Raw genomic sequence first — 18775 nt, 5'->3', positions numbered from 1 at the left:
ACCCCAAGTAATACTATAGTGTACACATTTTCTCTGATGTTGGACTACAGAAAAATGTAATTTTTGTCGTCACTCCTACAAGTCGCCTGGCTATCACATCTCATATTTATGTTAATTTATTCTACAGTGGAATGTATTTATCATGTTTATATGTTACGTAGCATGTTTATTATATAATTTTGAAAAAATATCATAGATGGACTAATGAAAATGTATATATTAACGTAATATATGACATTTAATGTGCCTCAGAGTGATTGAGTATTAATATCATTATTAATATGGCATCCTCGAGACATAAACTCTTACTGATTTTAATGTGTACCTGCATGCCAGCAGAGTAAGTTTACTTAGGTACAGGTACACATAGGTATAATTATCAGAGTACGTATATATAAAATATGAAATAACTTAAAAAATAAAAACACTTGAAATTTTGGAAAGTTTCCAGACATAATGGAGAGATGCAGTGCTCATGAAGAATGTAAACAAACCAGGTGGGGCGCGGTGACCGTATTAGAAAGTCAGGTGTGGGGGGATAGCCAGGTGGCGAGTTTTTGTCATAATTTGAAATGTCCGTATTAGCGGAACGCTGTAAAGCAAAACACCGTAAAGTGGGGCCCTAATGTATTTACATTTAATCCAGGGAAGGGGGTGACAAGAGGTCCAATTCTTCAGTTCAAAGGACACCCCTCCCCCTTGTCCTTAGATTTTGCCACTGAAGTGGCTAGTTTATTGTGCACCCCATATCCATCCTGTGGACGGTAGCGCAAGAGCATATGGATACACAAAAGGCCTAGGAACTAGGCCCCAAAAAGGTTAACAGGTGTACATATGGGTTTATATCTACAGTTCACTTATCTGTTACAAGCAAATTTAGGAAATTTGCTTAGTATATCTGGTATCTTCTTTTCAGTAATAAGATATCTTGACATGTCACATAGGTTATTATACTGCCTGTCTCTGTATTCCTCAATAAGTGGACAATTAAGTGCATAGTGTTCAAGACAGTGACCATATGCCTGATCACATAATTTGCATCTAGTATGATCATCATCTGTGTGTCTCCCAAACTGCCAGAAGTATTTGTAACCAAGCCTAAGCCTGGCCAGTACAACATCAGTCAGTCTGTTCACATAGCACGTTGCTCCATAAACATACTTATCTACGTTCATGTTATCATAGTGGGTTACAGATCTACTCAGGCTTCTAACTGCATTCCTATAACAATCATTTTCATTATTTACTTCTCTCCTAATATTATTCCTAACGCTAGACACAGATATACCAAAGTTATATTCTACATTCTCCTTCTGGGTACTCTTCTTGGCTAACAGTTTCTTTACAAAAATTAATTGACAATGCTTTAACCTATCCTTAGCAAAATATAAAATAAGAAAAAATAGCGAGATGCTTATAAAGAAATATATAAACATTATAAACCATCTTCATTCGATATTTACCCATGAAGACTCCATGTTGGTTTTCCCAGATTTTTGGAAAGTCTCTCCTCTGGCTTTGTCTCACTTCCATTTCTACAACCAGTAACTGCACAGACTGGCATTCTTGCAAGCAGAACAATCTGAAATTTCATACTGTTTCTTACAAGTAAAATATTTCAACAGCATTAGAGAAATATAAGTATGTAATTTAACTAATGGACAATGATTCAAGCTTCATTTTCTTATACAACAAGTTTTAGTTTAATGAACTGATTTAACAAATGCAGTCACTGAGTAATCCAATTGTAAATCAAAACAAGGAAAAAAAAAAAGATATGCATATCACGATGATGGTTCTGGGATAATTGTAAACAAAGGCTTAAAGATATCTATAAAAATATAATAATAATAATATCTTTATTTACTACATGTACATGTACAAGGTATACAGACCATAGGTGACATCAATGACATACTATATAGAAAGCCGCTTGCTATGCAGAGCATTTCGGGCAAATTAGGTCCTTGTCCCAGGATGCGACCCACACCGGTCGACTAACACCCAAGTACCCATTTTATTGATGGGTGAACATAAACAACCAATGTAAAGAAACATGTCCAATATTTCCACCCATGCTGGGAATCGAACCCAGACCCTTGCCGTGTGAAGCGAGAGCTTTAGCGATCTGGCCACGGTAATTTATGATACAAATGTGGAAATGGCAGGAAGCCCTAACTGTATTTTGAAAAGTAAAATAAATTATAGGAAAAAAAGTAAACCTTCAATATAACAAGACAAATAGGTTGTGTCTATTATATCAATGTTAAAACAATGGTAATAAAACGCACTAAAGTACTTTACTACGTATATGCCTAATACAATTGCAAATATACTGCAATAAAAATTGAAAATAAAAAAGTTAAAAATGCAATTTACACAGTGGATTTTGCCCATAATTTTGAAAGTCTGTTACACTGGGGTCCGTTACATAGAGGGTTCACTGTACAATGAAAGAATAAGTGGGGAATGCACATGACAGTACAGTATCTTAATATTAAAGTGCCCAGAATACAGTATTCCACAATCTCAAAGCATGAGGCAATTAGTGAAAATACCTTTGCTTTACTAAGGTAAATAAAGAATGAATCTTAAATCTACTTGCCTACACCGAATCATATTAAATGATATGGAGATGCAACTTCAGGCTAGGATATATTTTCCCTGTTGAACCAGAATTTGTTCACTATCAGATGCGCAGTATCATAGTAATTCAAAATCCACTTCCTAAAGATGCTTGTCTCGTATCTTAAGACTTTCTAAAAAACCTCTTACTTTTTCTTATTTTCTCTACTTTACTTTTTACTTGTCCAGTGCTTGTGTGTGTGTGTGTGTGTGTGTGTGTGTGTGTGTGTGTGTGTGTGTGTGTGTGTGTGTGTGTGTGTGTGTGTGTGTGTGTGTGTGTGTGTGTGTGTGTGTGTTTGTGTGTGTGTTTGTGTGTGTGTTTGTGTGTGTGTTTGTGTGTGTGTGCGTGTGTGTGTGTGCGCGTGTGTGTGTGTGCGTGTGTGTGTTTGTGTGTGCGTGTGTATGTGTATGAGTGTGTGTGTGTGTATGAGTGGGTGTGTGTGTGTACTCACCTATTTGTACTCACCTATTTGTGGTTGCAGGGGTCGAGTCTTAGCTCCTGGCCCCGCCTCTTCACCGGTTGCTCTTCACCGGTATGAGTATGTGTGCGTGTGTGTGTATGAGTTTGTGTGTGTGTGTGTGTGTTTGTGTGTGTGTGTGTGAATTTGTATATGTGTGTGTGTGTGTGTGTGTGTGTGTGTGTGTGTGTGTGTGTGTGTGACTCAACAATCAATATTTGCACCAATAACTCACTACAGTTGTGACCGGGTGTGGAAGTGTGAATTGCTCATTACACTATAATTTGTTCATGATTGTAGCCATGTATAAACGTAAGTAACCATTCTTACAGTATTCATTACCTTTGTAACTTGTGAGTTCATTACCTTGTACCTAGTTCAGCCATCCAAACTTTGTGGCCCAGTCTCTGGACCCATTATGTACCTCTGTAATCTGTAAATACCTTTGTAACTTGTCATGATTGTGACTAGACCTACCCAGAGTTCATTACCTTTGTAATTTGTGAGTTCATTACCTTTGTAAATTGTGAATTCATTACCTCTGTAACTTGCTCAGCTATCAAAACTTTGGAGTCCAGTCCCTGGACCAATTATGTACCTCTGTAATCTTTTGACTACCGCCCACAGGATGGGTATGGGGTGCATAATAAACATATTAAACTAACTTTACTTTTTACTTTAATCTATTTTACTCTACTTTTTCTTTTACATTTCTGCACAGACAATTCATTTACAAGTCAAAAAACTGCCACAGAAGTGTACCTGGTCTTCCAGCCCTACAGCAACATCACTTCTTTTCTCCTCTTCTAATTTTATCCTTCTCAAGGATTGCCTGGCTTCAAACTTCTTTACAAGATAGTGTTGTTTCCTTTTCTTGCTTGCAGATACGTACTTAAATATTGAAGGCACATAATCCGGGCTGAGTGGGTGGTCACTTTTGGCACCTGTCAAGTGTCAACAAAATAAAGTATATCACAATAAACTTTTTAGGATTAAAACAGATTTCAATTGATGTTTAATAATGTATTTATAATGGCATACTAATAAATAACATCACTATTTACTTTTTCCCTTGGACAGAAATCTGCTCATCTGCCACACAATTCATTTCATGGAAAAATTAGATATTTATGGAAACTGTTTATTTAGGTGAAAAGAGGCAAAATAAGAATATCATTTATTATGTGGCTTCATTTTTTTTATTACGTACCAAGTAGGTTTTGCAATAAAAAAAAAAAAGCCATATTTTGGACAGATATAAAAGGTTTATTCTTATTTGTTTAAGGTACGTTCTTGTGCCTTAAACAGGTATTCACCAATTCTAGCTGCATTTATATAATTACCGAATATGCTAGTGATTGATAGTGTGAAAATATCATTAAAATGGAAAATTTATAGTGTTTATGATACAGTGAAGACAAATGCCACATGTGGAGGCCTTAGTCAACCATTTTAGCTGATAAGGGCAACATCGACTATATCTACACACTTTTATAACAAAAAAGTCAAGGAGCAATGTAAGGCAAGATAAAACTTATTTTTACCCTGTTTTGAACAAGAATGTGTTCAAAAAATACTGTATAATGATGGAGTGCTGGTGGTTTTGTGGGTATTCATATTATGTTTCCCATTTCTGTGGAAGGAACATGCTGTTTCCATTTAATAAGCTCAACTGAATAGAAAAAGATACTGGCTGGTGAAACCTCTTCAAAATGAAGATATCCTGGTGTTGCAATTGTACCTAAATCATCAACTTCTTGTTATTCTATACTAATAATGTTATGAAGAAAATAAATTCCTAAACTGAGACAAAACCAGGCTTCCTCCAGGCCTTAGAAACAGAGGTCTCAGGAATGCAACCCTATTTTTACCATATGTTTTCAGTCCATAAGTCATGGAAATCACTGATAGCACAGATTTCAGGAATGTAACCATCCTGAATTATAAATGCCCATGTACTGTAAAATTAGTATACGGTCCTCAACAGTACTTTCTACTTCATTTTTATTTAAAATACCTGTACAGCACTTTATTCTTTTGGTAATGAAAGACTGGATATCAGATTGGAGGGAGAGAATATGAAGGAGGTGAATGTATTCAGATATTTAGGAGTGGACATGTCAGCAATTGGGTCTATGAAAGTTGAGGTGAATCATAGAAATGACGAGGGAAAAAAAGTGAGTGGTGCACTGAGGAGTCTGTGGAGACAAAGAACTTTGCCCATGGAAGCAAAGAGGGGAGTGTATGTGAGTATAGTGAACGCTGGAACAAGGAGAAGTGTGAGGCAGTGGAGATGTCGTGTCTGAGGGCAATGTGTGGTGTGAATGTAATGCAGAGAATTCGTAGTTTGGAAATTAGCAGGAGGTGCAGGATTACCAAAGCTATTATCCAGAGGGCTGAGGAGGGGTTGTTGAGGTGGTTCGAACATGTAGAGAGGGTGGAACAAAATAGAATGACTTTGAGTGTGTATAAATCTGTAGTGAAGGGAAAGCAGGGTAGAGGTCGGCCTAGGAAAGGTTGGAGGGAGGGGGTAAAGGAGGTTATGTGTGCGAGGGGCTTGGATTTCCAGCAAGCATGTGAGTGTGTGTTAGACAGGAGCAAACAGAGATAAAAGGTTTTAAGGACCTGACGTGCTGGTGGAGTGTGAGCAGGGTAATATTTATTAAGGGATTCAGGGAAACCGGCAGGCTGGACTTGATTCCTGGAGATGGAAGTACAGTGTCTGCACTCTTAAGGAGGGGTTTAGTGTTGATTTTATAACTATAGTGTAAGTGCACCTCTGGCAAGACAGTGATGGAGTGAATGATGGTGGAAGTTTTTCTTTTTCGGGCCACTCTACCTTGGTGGGGAAACGGCCAGTGTGTTAATAATAAAGAAAATATTCTTAGTGCCTGGAGTCGCCTGATTCAATGGACCAAGTTTGCCAATTCCAAACTTTGTTCATGTTATGATCATAAAAATTTTTACCACTGGGAATCTAGAGACAATCGGCAATAACACAACTCTCCCCCCCCACTGGTTCATTAATTCAAGAGTTCTTTGTATCTCCAATGCACAAAGCATGTAATAATGGAGAATTAATCCGTTCCAGAGAGTCTGCTGAAAACTAAAATTCACAAAAACCGAAACCATTTTTCCCATAAGAAATAATGTAAATCCAATTAATCCATTCCAGACACCCAAAAGTATTAACAAAAAAAATTTTTTAGAGATTAAATATAAATTTACATACAGAAAAAGAATGACAAATCAATATAAAGCAACAACAACATCACACTTACCTTTACTGAAGACTCTTGTTGGTGTATGGAAGACAGAAGGAGAGGAGAGGGAGGAGAAGTTACTATTGTTTGGAAGGGGAATCCCCTTCCATAAAGACTTTAGGTACCGAGTCCTTATCTGGGGTTGCTTCCCTTCTTTGTTTTTAATGGCACCAGGACCAGCTTGTCTTTAATCTTTGAAGAAGGCACTTTCTTCCCTCTCTCTTCCTCCTCCTGTGAAGCAATTTCCTCAGCTGTGCTCTGTTGCTGTTGCAGATGAAGGTCTTGCAGCTCTTCAGTGGTTAGCTCTTCACTGTGGTCCTCCACCAACTCTTCCATATCCTTGCCACACATAACCAACCCCATGGAATTCCCCATTACATTTCACAACATGTCTCTTGGACATCCTGGCAAGCTTGGCCACACGTACGCCACTTTCATATTTTTCTATGATTTCTTTCATTCTATCGTGTTTCTCACCGCTTAAATCCAAGGGAAATCACGAAAATCAAGGCTCTATTTTGATGAAAAATTTGCCGATCACCAAAATTCACGAAAACTGAGACTCGTGAAAACCGAGGGTCCACTGTAATAATATAATTCAACTTCTCTGCGCTTAGCAATGTACTCGTTTACTGACAACACGGACTTACAATGGGCTCTCTGACCAGCATGAATACTTAAATAATGTATATTAAGAGTTGATTTCCTCTATTCCGTTTATTACAATATACAGTAGGGCCCCACTTATATGGCAGGTTAGATTCCAGGCTATTACCAGAAAGCAGACATCACCGGAAAGCAGAATACCATTTTTTCCACTTATAAATGCATATAAATGCCAGACAACAAGTTTACACTAACTTATATAAGTTATTAATAGAACTAGGCATTAAAAAGCACGATAAAAAGTAAAATACATACACAGTACATTCATTACTTACCTTAAAATATTTGTTGTCTTAATGTAGGGTGAGAAGTGAGTAGTATTTACAGTACAGTGGACCCCCGCTTAACGATCAGCTCCCAATGCGACCAATTATGTAAGTGTATTTATGTAAGTGCGTTTGTACGTGAATGTTTGGGGGTCTGAAATGGACTAATCTAATTCACAATATTCCTTATGGGAGCAAATTCGTTCAGTAATGGCACCTGAACATACTTCTGGAATGAAATACAGTGGACCCTCGACCAACGATGGCATCGATTAACGATAAATCCGACTAGCGATACATTTTATTGCAAAATTTTTGCCTCAACTAGCGCTAAAAAGCCCGACCAACGCTATTCGTTCCGTTCGAGACGCGTCCACTTTGGCCTGAGCGCGCCTCACTTGTCCCATGGGTGCCAGTGTTTACAAGCCGGCCAACCAGCCAGCCAGCCACCGCGGTCGCTTCCAAACATACAATTGGAACATTTCATATTATCACAGCCTTTGTAGTGATTGCACCTGCAAAATAAGTCACCATGGGTCCCAAGAAAGCTTCTAGTGCCAATCCTACAGCAAAAAGGGTGAGAATTACTATGGAGATGAAGAAAGAGATCCCTGCTAAGTACGAGAGTGGAGTGCGTGTCTCCGAGCTGGTCAGGTTGTATAGTAAACCCCAATCAACCATCGCTACTATTGTGGGCAAGAAAACGGCAATCAAGGAAGCTGTTCTTGCCAAAGGTGCAACTATGTTTTCGAAACTGAGATCGCAAGTGATAGATGATGTTGAGAGACTCTTATTGGTGTGGATAAACGAAAAACAGATAGCAGGAGAGAGCATCTCTCAAGCGGTCATATGTGAAAAGGCTAGGAAGTTGCATGACGATTTAATTAAGAAAATGCCAGCAACTAGTGGTGATGTGAGTGAATTTAAGGCCAGCAAAGGTTGGTTTGAGAGATTTAAGAAGCGTAGTGGCATTCATAATGTGATAAGGCATGGTGAGGCTGGCAGTTCGGACCACAAAGCAGCTGAAAAATATGTGCATGAATTCAAGGAGTACATAGACAGTGAAGGACTCAAACCTGAACAAGTGTTTAATTGTGACAAAACAGGCCTGCTTTGGAAGAAAGTGCCAAGCAGGACCTACATTACTCAGGAGAAAAAGGCACTCCCAGGACATAAGCCTATGAAAGACAGACTTACTCTGTTGATGTGTGCCAATGCTAGTGGTGATTGCAAAGTGAAGCCTTTATTGGTGTATCACTCTGAAACTCCCAGAGTGTTCAGGAAAAACAATGTCCTCAAGACTAATTTGTGTGTGCTGTGGAGGGCAAACAGTAAGGCATGGGTCACTAGGGACTTTTTCTATGACTGGTTACACCATGCATTTGCCCCCACTGTGAAAAATTACCTAACTGAAAAGAAATTAGACCTGAAGTGCCTCCTGGTATTAGACAATGCTCCTGGTCATCCTTCAGATGTGGCAGAGCGACTTTCTGTGGAAATGAGCTTCATTAAGGTGAAGTTTTTGCCTCCTAATGCCACTCCTCTCCTGCAGCCCATGGACCAGCAGGTCATTTCCAACTTCAAGAAACTGTACACAAAAGCTATGTTTGAAAGGTGCTTTGTAGCAACCTCAGAAACTCAACTGACTAAGAGAGTTTTGGAAAGATCACTTTACCATCCTCATTTGTGTAAACATTATAGGTAAGGCTTGGGAGGAAGTGACTAAGAGGATCTTGAACTCTATGGACAGATATGTTGTGCGACAGAAGTCCAGTGACTCTCAAGCTGGTCCTAGTGGCATTAAAAGAACAAGGGAAGTAACCCCGGAAAAAGAGTTGCTACCTCAAGTCCTAATGGAAGGGGATTCCCCTTCTAAACACTAAGAAGATCCACACCCTCCCCTCCTCCCATCCCATCAATCATCATCAGATCTTCAATAAAGGTAAGTGTCATGTATTCTATTCTTAGTATAGTAGTAATTGTGCATGTCTTCTTCAGTTTGTGCATATTAAAATTAATATTTCATGTGGTAAATTTTTTTTTTTCAATACTTTGGGGTGTCAGGAACGGATTAATTTGATTTCCATTATTTCTTATGGGGAAAATTAACTCGATTAACGATTATTTCGATTAACGATGAGCTCTCAGGAACAGATTAATATCGCTGGTCGAGGGTCCACTGTAATATCGTAAGCCAGGGGTCCACTGTATTTGTAAGAAGTCAGGTGTAGGTAGCCCTGGCTCCCCATCCCAAACTTAATATATGATATTAAAAGCAGCCCAGAGATAAAATGGACATACAGTACAGTACACTCATTATTTACTTTAAAACATGTGTAGTCTTATTTTAGGATGAGAGGTGAGTAACGTTTATTTGTAAGAAGTCAGGTGTAAGTAGCCGGTAGATGTAGCTATGTAGTCTGCCTGGCTACATAGCTGCACCCACCTACATAGCTATATGATATTTAACCCTTAAACTGTCCAAATGTAGAGCTACATTCACATGCGCAGCGCTCCGATCGTAGATCTACGTTTTATATTACATACATGTTTCAACCTTGGCATGATAAGCCTGAGCTGCCTAGACACGAGAGAATGAGTCTGTGCACTCAGCATGCACAGTATGACAAAATTTGGGGATACCGGGAAAAATGCGCTCATTAAAAAAAAAAAAAATTTTTTTTTCCTAAAATATTAAGAGCGGTACGCGCGTGAATGTTGATCTATGTTTGGACAGTTTAAGGGTTAATGCGGCCCAGAGCCATATTATTACCATTGACATACCTTGTTCACTGAGTTTAATCGTTTCTAACAACTACCTTTAGATGCCATCATAAACGAAGGGAGAAGTAATGAGATTCATACACGTTTTCTCTGGTGCTGGACCAGAGAAAACGTAATATTTTCCCTCTGCCCGGCTACCACACCTATAATAATAATAATAATAATAATAATAATGATGTTAAATTTATTGTACCGTGGGTGTATATATCATGTTGATATGCTATGTAACGTGTTTCTTGTATAATTTTGAATAAAATATCATATATGAATTAATGAAAATGTCTATACAGTATTAACATAAAATAAGACATTTAATGTGCCCAAGAGTGATTATTATTATATAGTACAGGTTGGCCATCACTAATCTGGCTATCAGTTATCCAGTCCCATCAATAATCCAGCACTAATTTCGGCTAGCATAATTTCAAATTTCATCATTATACTGACTTAAATCATTATACTGACTCAGAAATTGTACAGATGGTTGTAAATCCACAGCAGCAAGCCAGTGGAGGAGAAAGCAGTGATGAAAATGAGGAAGACGTAGCAGTCTCTCAATTGATAAGTTAATTAAGTTTATTCTAACCTAACCACTGTATTCTAGTACACTACAGGTCCCAATGATGCCAGATTAGTGATGGCCAACCTGTATTACTATGGTTTTAAGGCTAGAAGGACACTCTTTGTGATTTTAATGTGTACCTGCATGCTAGCACAGTGTGTAAGTACATTTAGGTACAGGTACACATAAGTATAATTATCAGAGTACAGCCTCTCATTTAGTGACGTACTCGTTTACCAATTCATTGGACTTACGACGGGCTCTCTGACCAGTATGCATGCCTAAGTAACGTATAATAGAGCCGAGTTCCTCTATTCTGTTTATTACAATATACAGTACACTACTGTATAATTTAAAAATACAGTGGTACCTCAAGTATTGAACAGCTCGCAACTCGAACAATTATGTAAGTGTATTTTTGTAAGTGCTTTTCTAAGTGTACTTTTGGGGGTCTGAAACTAATCTAGTTTACATTATTCCTTATGGGAACAAATTCGTTCGGTATTGGCACTCAAACAGCCTTCTGGAACAAATTAAGTTCATAACTCGAGGTACCACTGTAAAATGTTATACTACATGCAAATGGTGCAAAGGTGACATTAAAGCAATATCAAAGAGAGTTGACACTGCTCATGGAGAATGTAAACAAACTGTGTGGGGCATGCCGTATTAGAAAGACGGGGAGCCGTATAGCGAGTTTTGGTCATACCTTCGAATCGCTGTATTAGCGGAACGCCATAAAGAGAGGCCTTATTGCACAATAAACTACTGTATAAACATTTAAAAATATACCAGAAATGTTATAAATGGTGCAAAGGTGATATTAAAACAATATCAAAGATGGCTGACACAAACCCACTACCATTATAATATGCTCCTCACTTAGCATTGAATTCGTTTACCCACGTGATCTTCGGAATAGAACTACATCATTAAGTGAGGAGAGACTGTATATATGTCTTGCTGAATAGGTTAAAACTTGCAATTTTGGCTTAAATAGCAACACTATTCTTGCCGAATAAGGCAGCGAAAATTTGTGTATGTAATAATTTCGCAAAAATCATTCTGAAACTAACAAAAAAAATATATTTCATTGTGTCTGTTTATTATTAAATTATTGTAAACTTATAAGAACATAAGAATGGAGGAGCACTGCAGAAGGTCTATTGGCCCATACAAGGCAGGTCCTTATCAAAACCACCACTACCCAAGAATTTACTCCCTTACCCACAACACCAATCAAACCCAGCCTCTCCCACTAATATATTTGTCCAATCTCTTTTTAAAGCCACCCAAGGTCCTAGCCTCTATCACCCCACTCGGAAGATTGTTCCACGCATCCACAACTCTGTTCAAAAAACAGTACTTACCTATGTCCTTTCTAAATCTAAATTTATCTAACTTAAATCCATTATTTCTGGTTCTTACCTGGTTCGATATCCTCATAGGACAGAACTCATCTAGGCTTTACCTTTCTTCTCCCTATGTGAGTTTTGTCCTACGAGTTTTTCTTTTGTGCTTTTGGTCCCATCCTCGTGGGCCTTTAGCTCTCCTTCGTTGATCTTTTTTATTCTTTTACTCTCTTGTCCTTACACTACCTCCACTACTACTATTGCCTCACTTATATTCCACTTCCAGTATTATCTAAAATATATTTAGTTAATTAGGCTAAATTAAATTGCACTTGTTATAATAAGGTCAGATAAGTTTTCCAAGGTTCTTTTTGTACAAAATAATTAATTTTTACCTATTCGGCATGACGTTATTTATTTATTTTCATTTTATAGCAGTAGCCTGAAACATAACCTGTTGTATAAACAAGGCCCTCCTGCATAATATATAATTAATTTACATAATATATAATACATTACATGTAATACAATACATAATATAAACTATTCCTGGCATGTCTCTCTTAAAATTTTTACATGGCATGTGACCTGACTATCTTCACTACATTTCTATGCTCAATAAGTAGGGTCATACAAGATCATATCTCAGATTTTTATAAATTCAAACACACAAATTACTTGTAAATAATTCAAAAGAATATATTTATTTATGAATGTTTTTGTCTTCTGTCTATATTTAAGAACTATCTGGTATATTACTTATTGTCCAATTTACTTGAACTAATAGGCTATTTTATGATAAATATAAAGGATTGCCAGCTACTTACCCGAGGCAAAATGTTCGCTACACAGACGTGCGTAGCCAGATGGCACCCAGTTTCGTCTTCTGATTGCAGCTATCCACTTTTCCCTACGGTCTTTCTTGACAGGAATACGATAAAAGGACACTCTTGGTTTCTGCCCCCTTCTGTTTTTACATCCCACAGCACTGCAGGTCTCAGGCATTTCAAAATCCTTCAAATAAGCACTCTTTTTGCTTTGACTCACATGAATTATACACTATCACTATCATATGCTTGACCTGCAACATATTTGAAAGCTAACCCTGTGATGTTGAATACACTCACTATAAACACAGATACAGTAATATAAAGTCTCAGAGTCTGTGGTGGTGTCAGACCACACATCCACAAACTCACTACACTGCTAAATACCGAGTTCTTACAAAATGAACCTCAACACAGACCTAAGCTCTTACACCAAAGCTTAATCATGTACATGTATACACGTGTGTTAGCTCCCATTTTACGAGTCTTATCCTGGGGAAATGAACAAAAGACCCTAATGGAAATAAACCAAAGTGATTAGCTTTTTTACTTTAACCTTGGTTACTAATCCAAGTTAATAATCCAAATTATTTTATTCATTTATGCACCTGGAGAATGGAGAGTAATTATGTTTTATCCCAAGAAGAGACTAGCTCAAATTTCTTGGAACAAAAGCCTTTCAAATGTTTGGATTTTTAACCCCAGAGGGTTAGTCATCCAGGATAACCCAAGAAAGTCAATGTGTCATCGAATGACTGTTTGTCTTATTTTCATTGGGGTCTTCAATCTTGTTCCTCAGGATGCGACCCACACCAGTTGATTAACACCCAGATACCTACTTGATTGCTAGGTGAACGAGGCAGAAGGTACAAGGAAACACGCCCAATGTTTCCACCCTAGCCGGAGATCGAACCAGGGACAGTGTGTGAAGCAAAAGCGTTGCCTATCAGGCCATGGGACACCCAGTGCTAAGCCTCTAGGGGTCATACAGTACCTGGGGAATGGGAGATAATCAGGTTCAATCCATGGATGGGTAGGTCAGGTTCAATTCCTTTGATCAGGAGCTTCTCATTAACACCAAGTAATGTCACTGGAGGGGTCAAGAGCCTTTCAACATCATGGTACCTTACCTTCCATACAGGAACCATGAGTGGGAGGTTGCCCCCTTCCAATTGAAGTTGGGAGTCAGGTTAGTAATTAGATACTTATGTGTTTGTGGTCTGATATCACCACCAATCTCATAATCCATCCATACTTATTATTGCACCTATTACATACATAGAACACTTAACTCTGATATTAACCCTCCCCTCAAACATCTTGCCAACCTCAACAGAACACATGACCATAACACAAGGCACAGATCACTCTTTGATGTTCCTCGTGTCCATCTCACGCTATGCAAAAACTCAATGCACATAAAAGGCCCTAAAATCTGGAATTCATTACCTGTAAATATAAAAGAAACACTACCTGTTTATAAATTCAAGTCTCTTCTCAAAGATCACTTACTCACTCAAAACCAAATAAATACTGAATAACTGAACCTTATAAATTGTATATCCTATATGTTACTCACAATTATATCACACAAATGTTAAACCTAGGACCCAATCTAACTTTATTATTTTTTTAAATACACTACCTAACAGAATACTCCATTCGACTGAATGTACAGCAATGCAAGCAACCATATAACCTGTCTTTGTAATACTCATTTGTGCTTTATAGTTATCTGTTTACAATAATGTTTTATCACTGATTTCATCATTGCTTAGTTAATCTTAAGTTAATTTTAAGCCAGCCCATAATGCTATGCATATAAGTGGCTTTGGCATGCTGCTCTTACCTGTATTTTTTGTACCTCTGTATGTATGCTTAAATTACTAAATAAATAAATAAATAAATAAATAAACAACTCTTGAGAAAAGAAACACTGGCTGTGATTAATGCTTCTATGTACTACACAAGTTTTGTAGCTTAATAATAAAAATCCATTTCTAAAAGTACATGTACAGGCCTAGCTGTCATCAGTGACATACTACTACACAGAAAGCCTCTTGTTATGCAAAGTAATTTGGGCAAATTAAGTAAATTTTGTCCCCAGGATGTGACCCAAACTGGTCGACTAACACCCAGGTACCTATTTTACCGACAGGTGAACAGGGGCAGCAGGTGACTTAAGAAAACATGTCCTAATGTTTCCACCTGTACTGAGGATTGAACCAAGGACCTCAATGTATGAGGCGAGTGCTCTAGCAATCAAGCTATGGTTCTTTGTGGTAATTAGTGTGACTGGCTTGTGGATGTTTGTTTGTGGTATTATGTGACCAGCCTTTATGTTTGTTTACATTGGCATTTTTCTTGGTTTTGGAGACTTCTAGAATATTTTTTTTTATGGCTAATAGAAGGTCCAACAAATAATAGTTTAGTTATAATCAGCCTAAACATTTAAACCAAACAAGTAAAATTGTAATGTTTTGTGACAATTCATGACTGTAAACTCAATGCTATTGTTCTGAATTAATAAGTTTTGCAAATAGCTCAATATCACTGTAGCTTGCTTAGTAGCTACAATGTTGGGGACCAACCTTGGACTTATTATGTGCCTTTAACACTTTGGCTACCACCCACAGGATGGGTATGGGTTCCATAATAAACATATCAAACTATCAAGTTGTGTATGTCTTAAATTAGCATTTATCTAATGTTAGCATTTTGGGATTGGATTTGTCACTGACTTTTTTTGGGTTATGCTAGGTTCTCAACACACATGCTGCTATGTATGATAATCTATGTAACTGTATTTGTGTATACTTATAATAATAATAATAATAATAATAATAATAATAATAATATCTTTATTTTACTACAAGTACATGTACAAGGTATACAGTCCTAGCTGATAACAATGACATACTACTATATAGATAGTCCCTTGTTATGCTCCGCATTTCGGGCAAATTAGGTCAGTGTCCCAGGATGCGACCCACACCAGTCGACTGACACCCAGGTACCCATTTTACTGACGGGGAACATAGACAACAGGTGGAAAGAAACACGTCCAATGTTTCTACTCTGGCTGGGAATCGAACCCAGGCCCTCGCCGTGTGAAGCGAGAGCGTTAACCACCAGGCCACCAGAGCCACTTACTAATTTTCCTTCCATCATCCAACATTTGGATGCAGCTGTCCAGGGTTATGGACTATCAAAAAAGTCAGTACTCAACTTAACCTACTTTAATACAATTTACCTTGCTAGTTCTAGCATCAGGAATTTCTAGTGTAGCATTTGGGGCCTGGGTAAGCTGACCATTATTGGCTGACACCTGTAGACCTTTCTGCAGATGACTGACATTTGCTCGCCTCTACAACTATATCTGGACATTTTCTTTTAACAATGACGCCACTTCGAAAGTCTGAGCATGATTGGTGGCCCGGTGGCCTGGTGGCTAAAGCTCCCGCTTCACACACGGACGGCCCGGGTTCGATTCCCGGCGGGTGGAAACATTTCGACACATTTCCTTACACCTGTTGTCCTGTTCACCTAGCAGCAAATAGGTACCTGGGTGTTAGTTGACTGGTGTGGGTCGCATCCTGGGGGACAAGATTAAGGACCCCAATGGAAATAAGTTAGACAGTCCTCGATGACGCACTGACTTTCTTGGGTTATCCTGGGTGGCTAACCCTCCGGGGTTAAAAATCCGAACGAAATCTTATCTTATCTTATCTTACATGAACTTGGACCAACAAGCCTGGTACTGCAGTATTAATACTTGGACCAACAAGCCTGGTACTGTGGTATTAATACTTGGACCAACAAGCCTGGTACTGCAGTATTAATACTTGGACCAACAAGCCTGGTACTGCAGTATTAATACTTGGACCAACAAGCCTGGTACCCCAGTATTAATACTTGGACCAACAAGCCTGGTACCCCAGTATTAATACTTGGACCAACAAGCCTGGTACTGCAGTATTAATACTTGGACCAACAAGCCTGGTACTGCAGTATTAATACTTGGACCAACAAGCCTGGTACTGCAGTATTAATACTTGGACCAACAAGCCTGGTACCACAGTATTAATACTTGGACCAACAAGCCTGGTACTGCAGTATTAACACTTGGACCAACAAGCCTGGTACTGCAGTATTAATACTTGGACCAACAAGCCTGGTACCACGGTATTAATACTTGGACCAACAAGCCTGGTACCGCAGTATTAATACTTGGACCAACAAGCCTGGTACCCCGGTATTAATACTTGGACCAACAAGCCTGGTACAGCGGTATTAATACTTGGACCAACAAGCCTGGTACCGCCGTATTAATACTTGGACCAACAAGCCTGGTACCGCAGTATTAATACTTGGACCAACAAGCCTGGTACTGCAGTATTAATACTTGGACCAACAAGCCTGGTACCGCAGTATTAATACTTGGACCAACAAGCCTGGTGCTGCAGTATTAATACTTGGACCAACAAGCCTGGTACCACGGTATTAATACTTGGACCAACAAGCCTGGTACCGCAGTATTAATACTTGGACCAACAAGCCTGGTACTGCAGTATTAATACTTGGACCAACAAGCCTGGTACTGCAGTATTAATACTTGGACCAACAAGCCTGGTACTGCAGTATTAATACTTGGACCAACAAGCCTGGTACCGCAGTATTAATACTTGGACCAACAAGCCTGGTACCGCAGTATTAATACTTGGACCAACAAGCTTGGTAATGCAGTATTAATACCTGGACCAAAAGCCTGGTACTGCAGTATTAATATGTACTTGGACCAACAAGCCTGATACCACAGAATTAATACTTGGACCAACAAGCCTGGTACCGCAGTATTAATACGTGGCAATAAATAACTGACTTTTTTGGCTTATCCTAGGTAATTTACACTATGTATCACAACTGTACTTGTGTGTTCTGTGCCTAAATAAACTTACTTACTTACTGAAGCATTAACACCTACACCACCTGGACCTGTCTCTTCTTACCAAGTTTAATTAATTACTGGTAATGGTCACAATACCGAAAACAGTTACTTAACAAATGAAACATTACCTTTACCAAAAAACATCACTCTATGTACATACTTAATGATAATAGATGACAGTCCTACCTGTAATGAAATGTTCGCTTCACAGACGACTGTATTGTGTTGGCTCCCAGTTTTTCCGCCTCAAGGCAGAAATCCATTTTTTTCGTCTTTCTAAATCCTTGGGGAACCTGTGGAATGCTAGATTTAGCTTATCACCTTGTCGATTACTACATCCAACAGCACAACAAAAAATAACCATCGTAGTGGACGACAAGACGATTAAAATCTGAAAACATTGAGGGTAAAATGTGCATTGAGTTTGGCTACACGTCCAACATGGCTAGAATACCAAGCAACAACTTGTGACGTCACATGCTAAAAAACACTCATCGTGCAGATTTATTTATTTATTATTAATTTGGACATGATACATAGATGTACAAAGAAATACAGTGGTTAAGTGTAACATGCCAAAAGACCCTTGTATGCAGATCATTATGGGCAGGCTTAAAATTAACTTAAGATTAACTAAGCAATGATATATTCATTGATAAAAATTATAGTAAACAAATAACAATTAAGCACAAATGAGTATTTCAAAGACAGGTCATATGGTCATTTACTGTACTCACCTATTTGTGGTTGCAGGGGTCGATTCTTAGCTCCTGGCCCCGTGTTGCTGTGCATTCAGTAGAATGGAGTATTCTGTTAGGTAATGTAATTAAGATTAAAACAAAGTTTGATAGGGTCACAGGTTAAACATTTATGATAAAATTATTCAATATTTATTTAGTTGTGGGTAAGTGATTTTTAAGAAGAGACTTGAATTTATAAACAGTGTTTGTTTTATATTCACATGTAATGAATTCCAGATTTTTGGGCCTTTTATGTGAATTGAGTTTTTGCATAGTGTGAGATG

The 18775-nt window shown here is 38.2% G+C and overlaps 1 non-coding gene across 1 annotated transcript in view; it reads right to left on the bottom strand.

Annotated features, from left to right (window-relative positions):
• The window catches only part of LOC128700283 (uncharacterized), a gene marked incomplete at its 3' end in the record, with an annotated part of 44823 nt that extends 26592 nt beyond the window's left edge, over positions 1-18231 (bottom strand). The window contains exons 1-5 of the transcript XR_011391521.1: positions 17938-18231; positions 13934-14057; positions 12804-13018; positions 3846-4027; positions 1464-1582 (exon numbers count right to left, since the gene is read on the bottom strand). This is a non-coding gene — a transcript (uncharacterized protein). The remainder of the gene's footprint in view (positions 1-1463; positions 1583-3845; positions 4028-12803; positions 13019-13933; positions 14058-17937) is intronic.
• Positions 18232-18775: the final 544 nt, after the last annotated feature.

Source organism: Cherax quadricarinatus, unplaced genomic scaffold (assembly GCF_038502225.1).
Source record: "Cherax quadricarinatus isolate ZL_2023a unplaced genomic scaffold, ASM3850222v1 Contig3241, whole genome shotgun sequence".
NCBI classification, from domain to species: domain Eukaryota; kingdom Metazoa; phylum Arthropoda; class Malacostraca; order Decapoda; family Parastacidae; genus Cherax; species Cherax quadricarinatus.
Note: the sequence above shows the minus strand (reverse complement) of the source record. Positions and strands in the feature narration are given on the sequence as shown.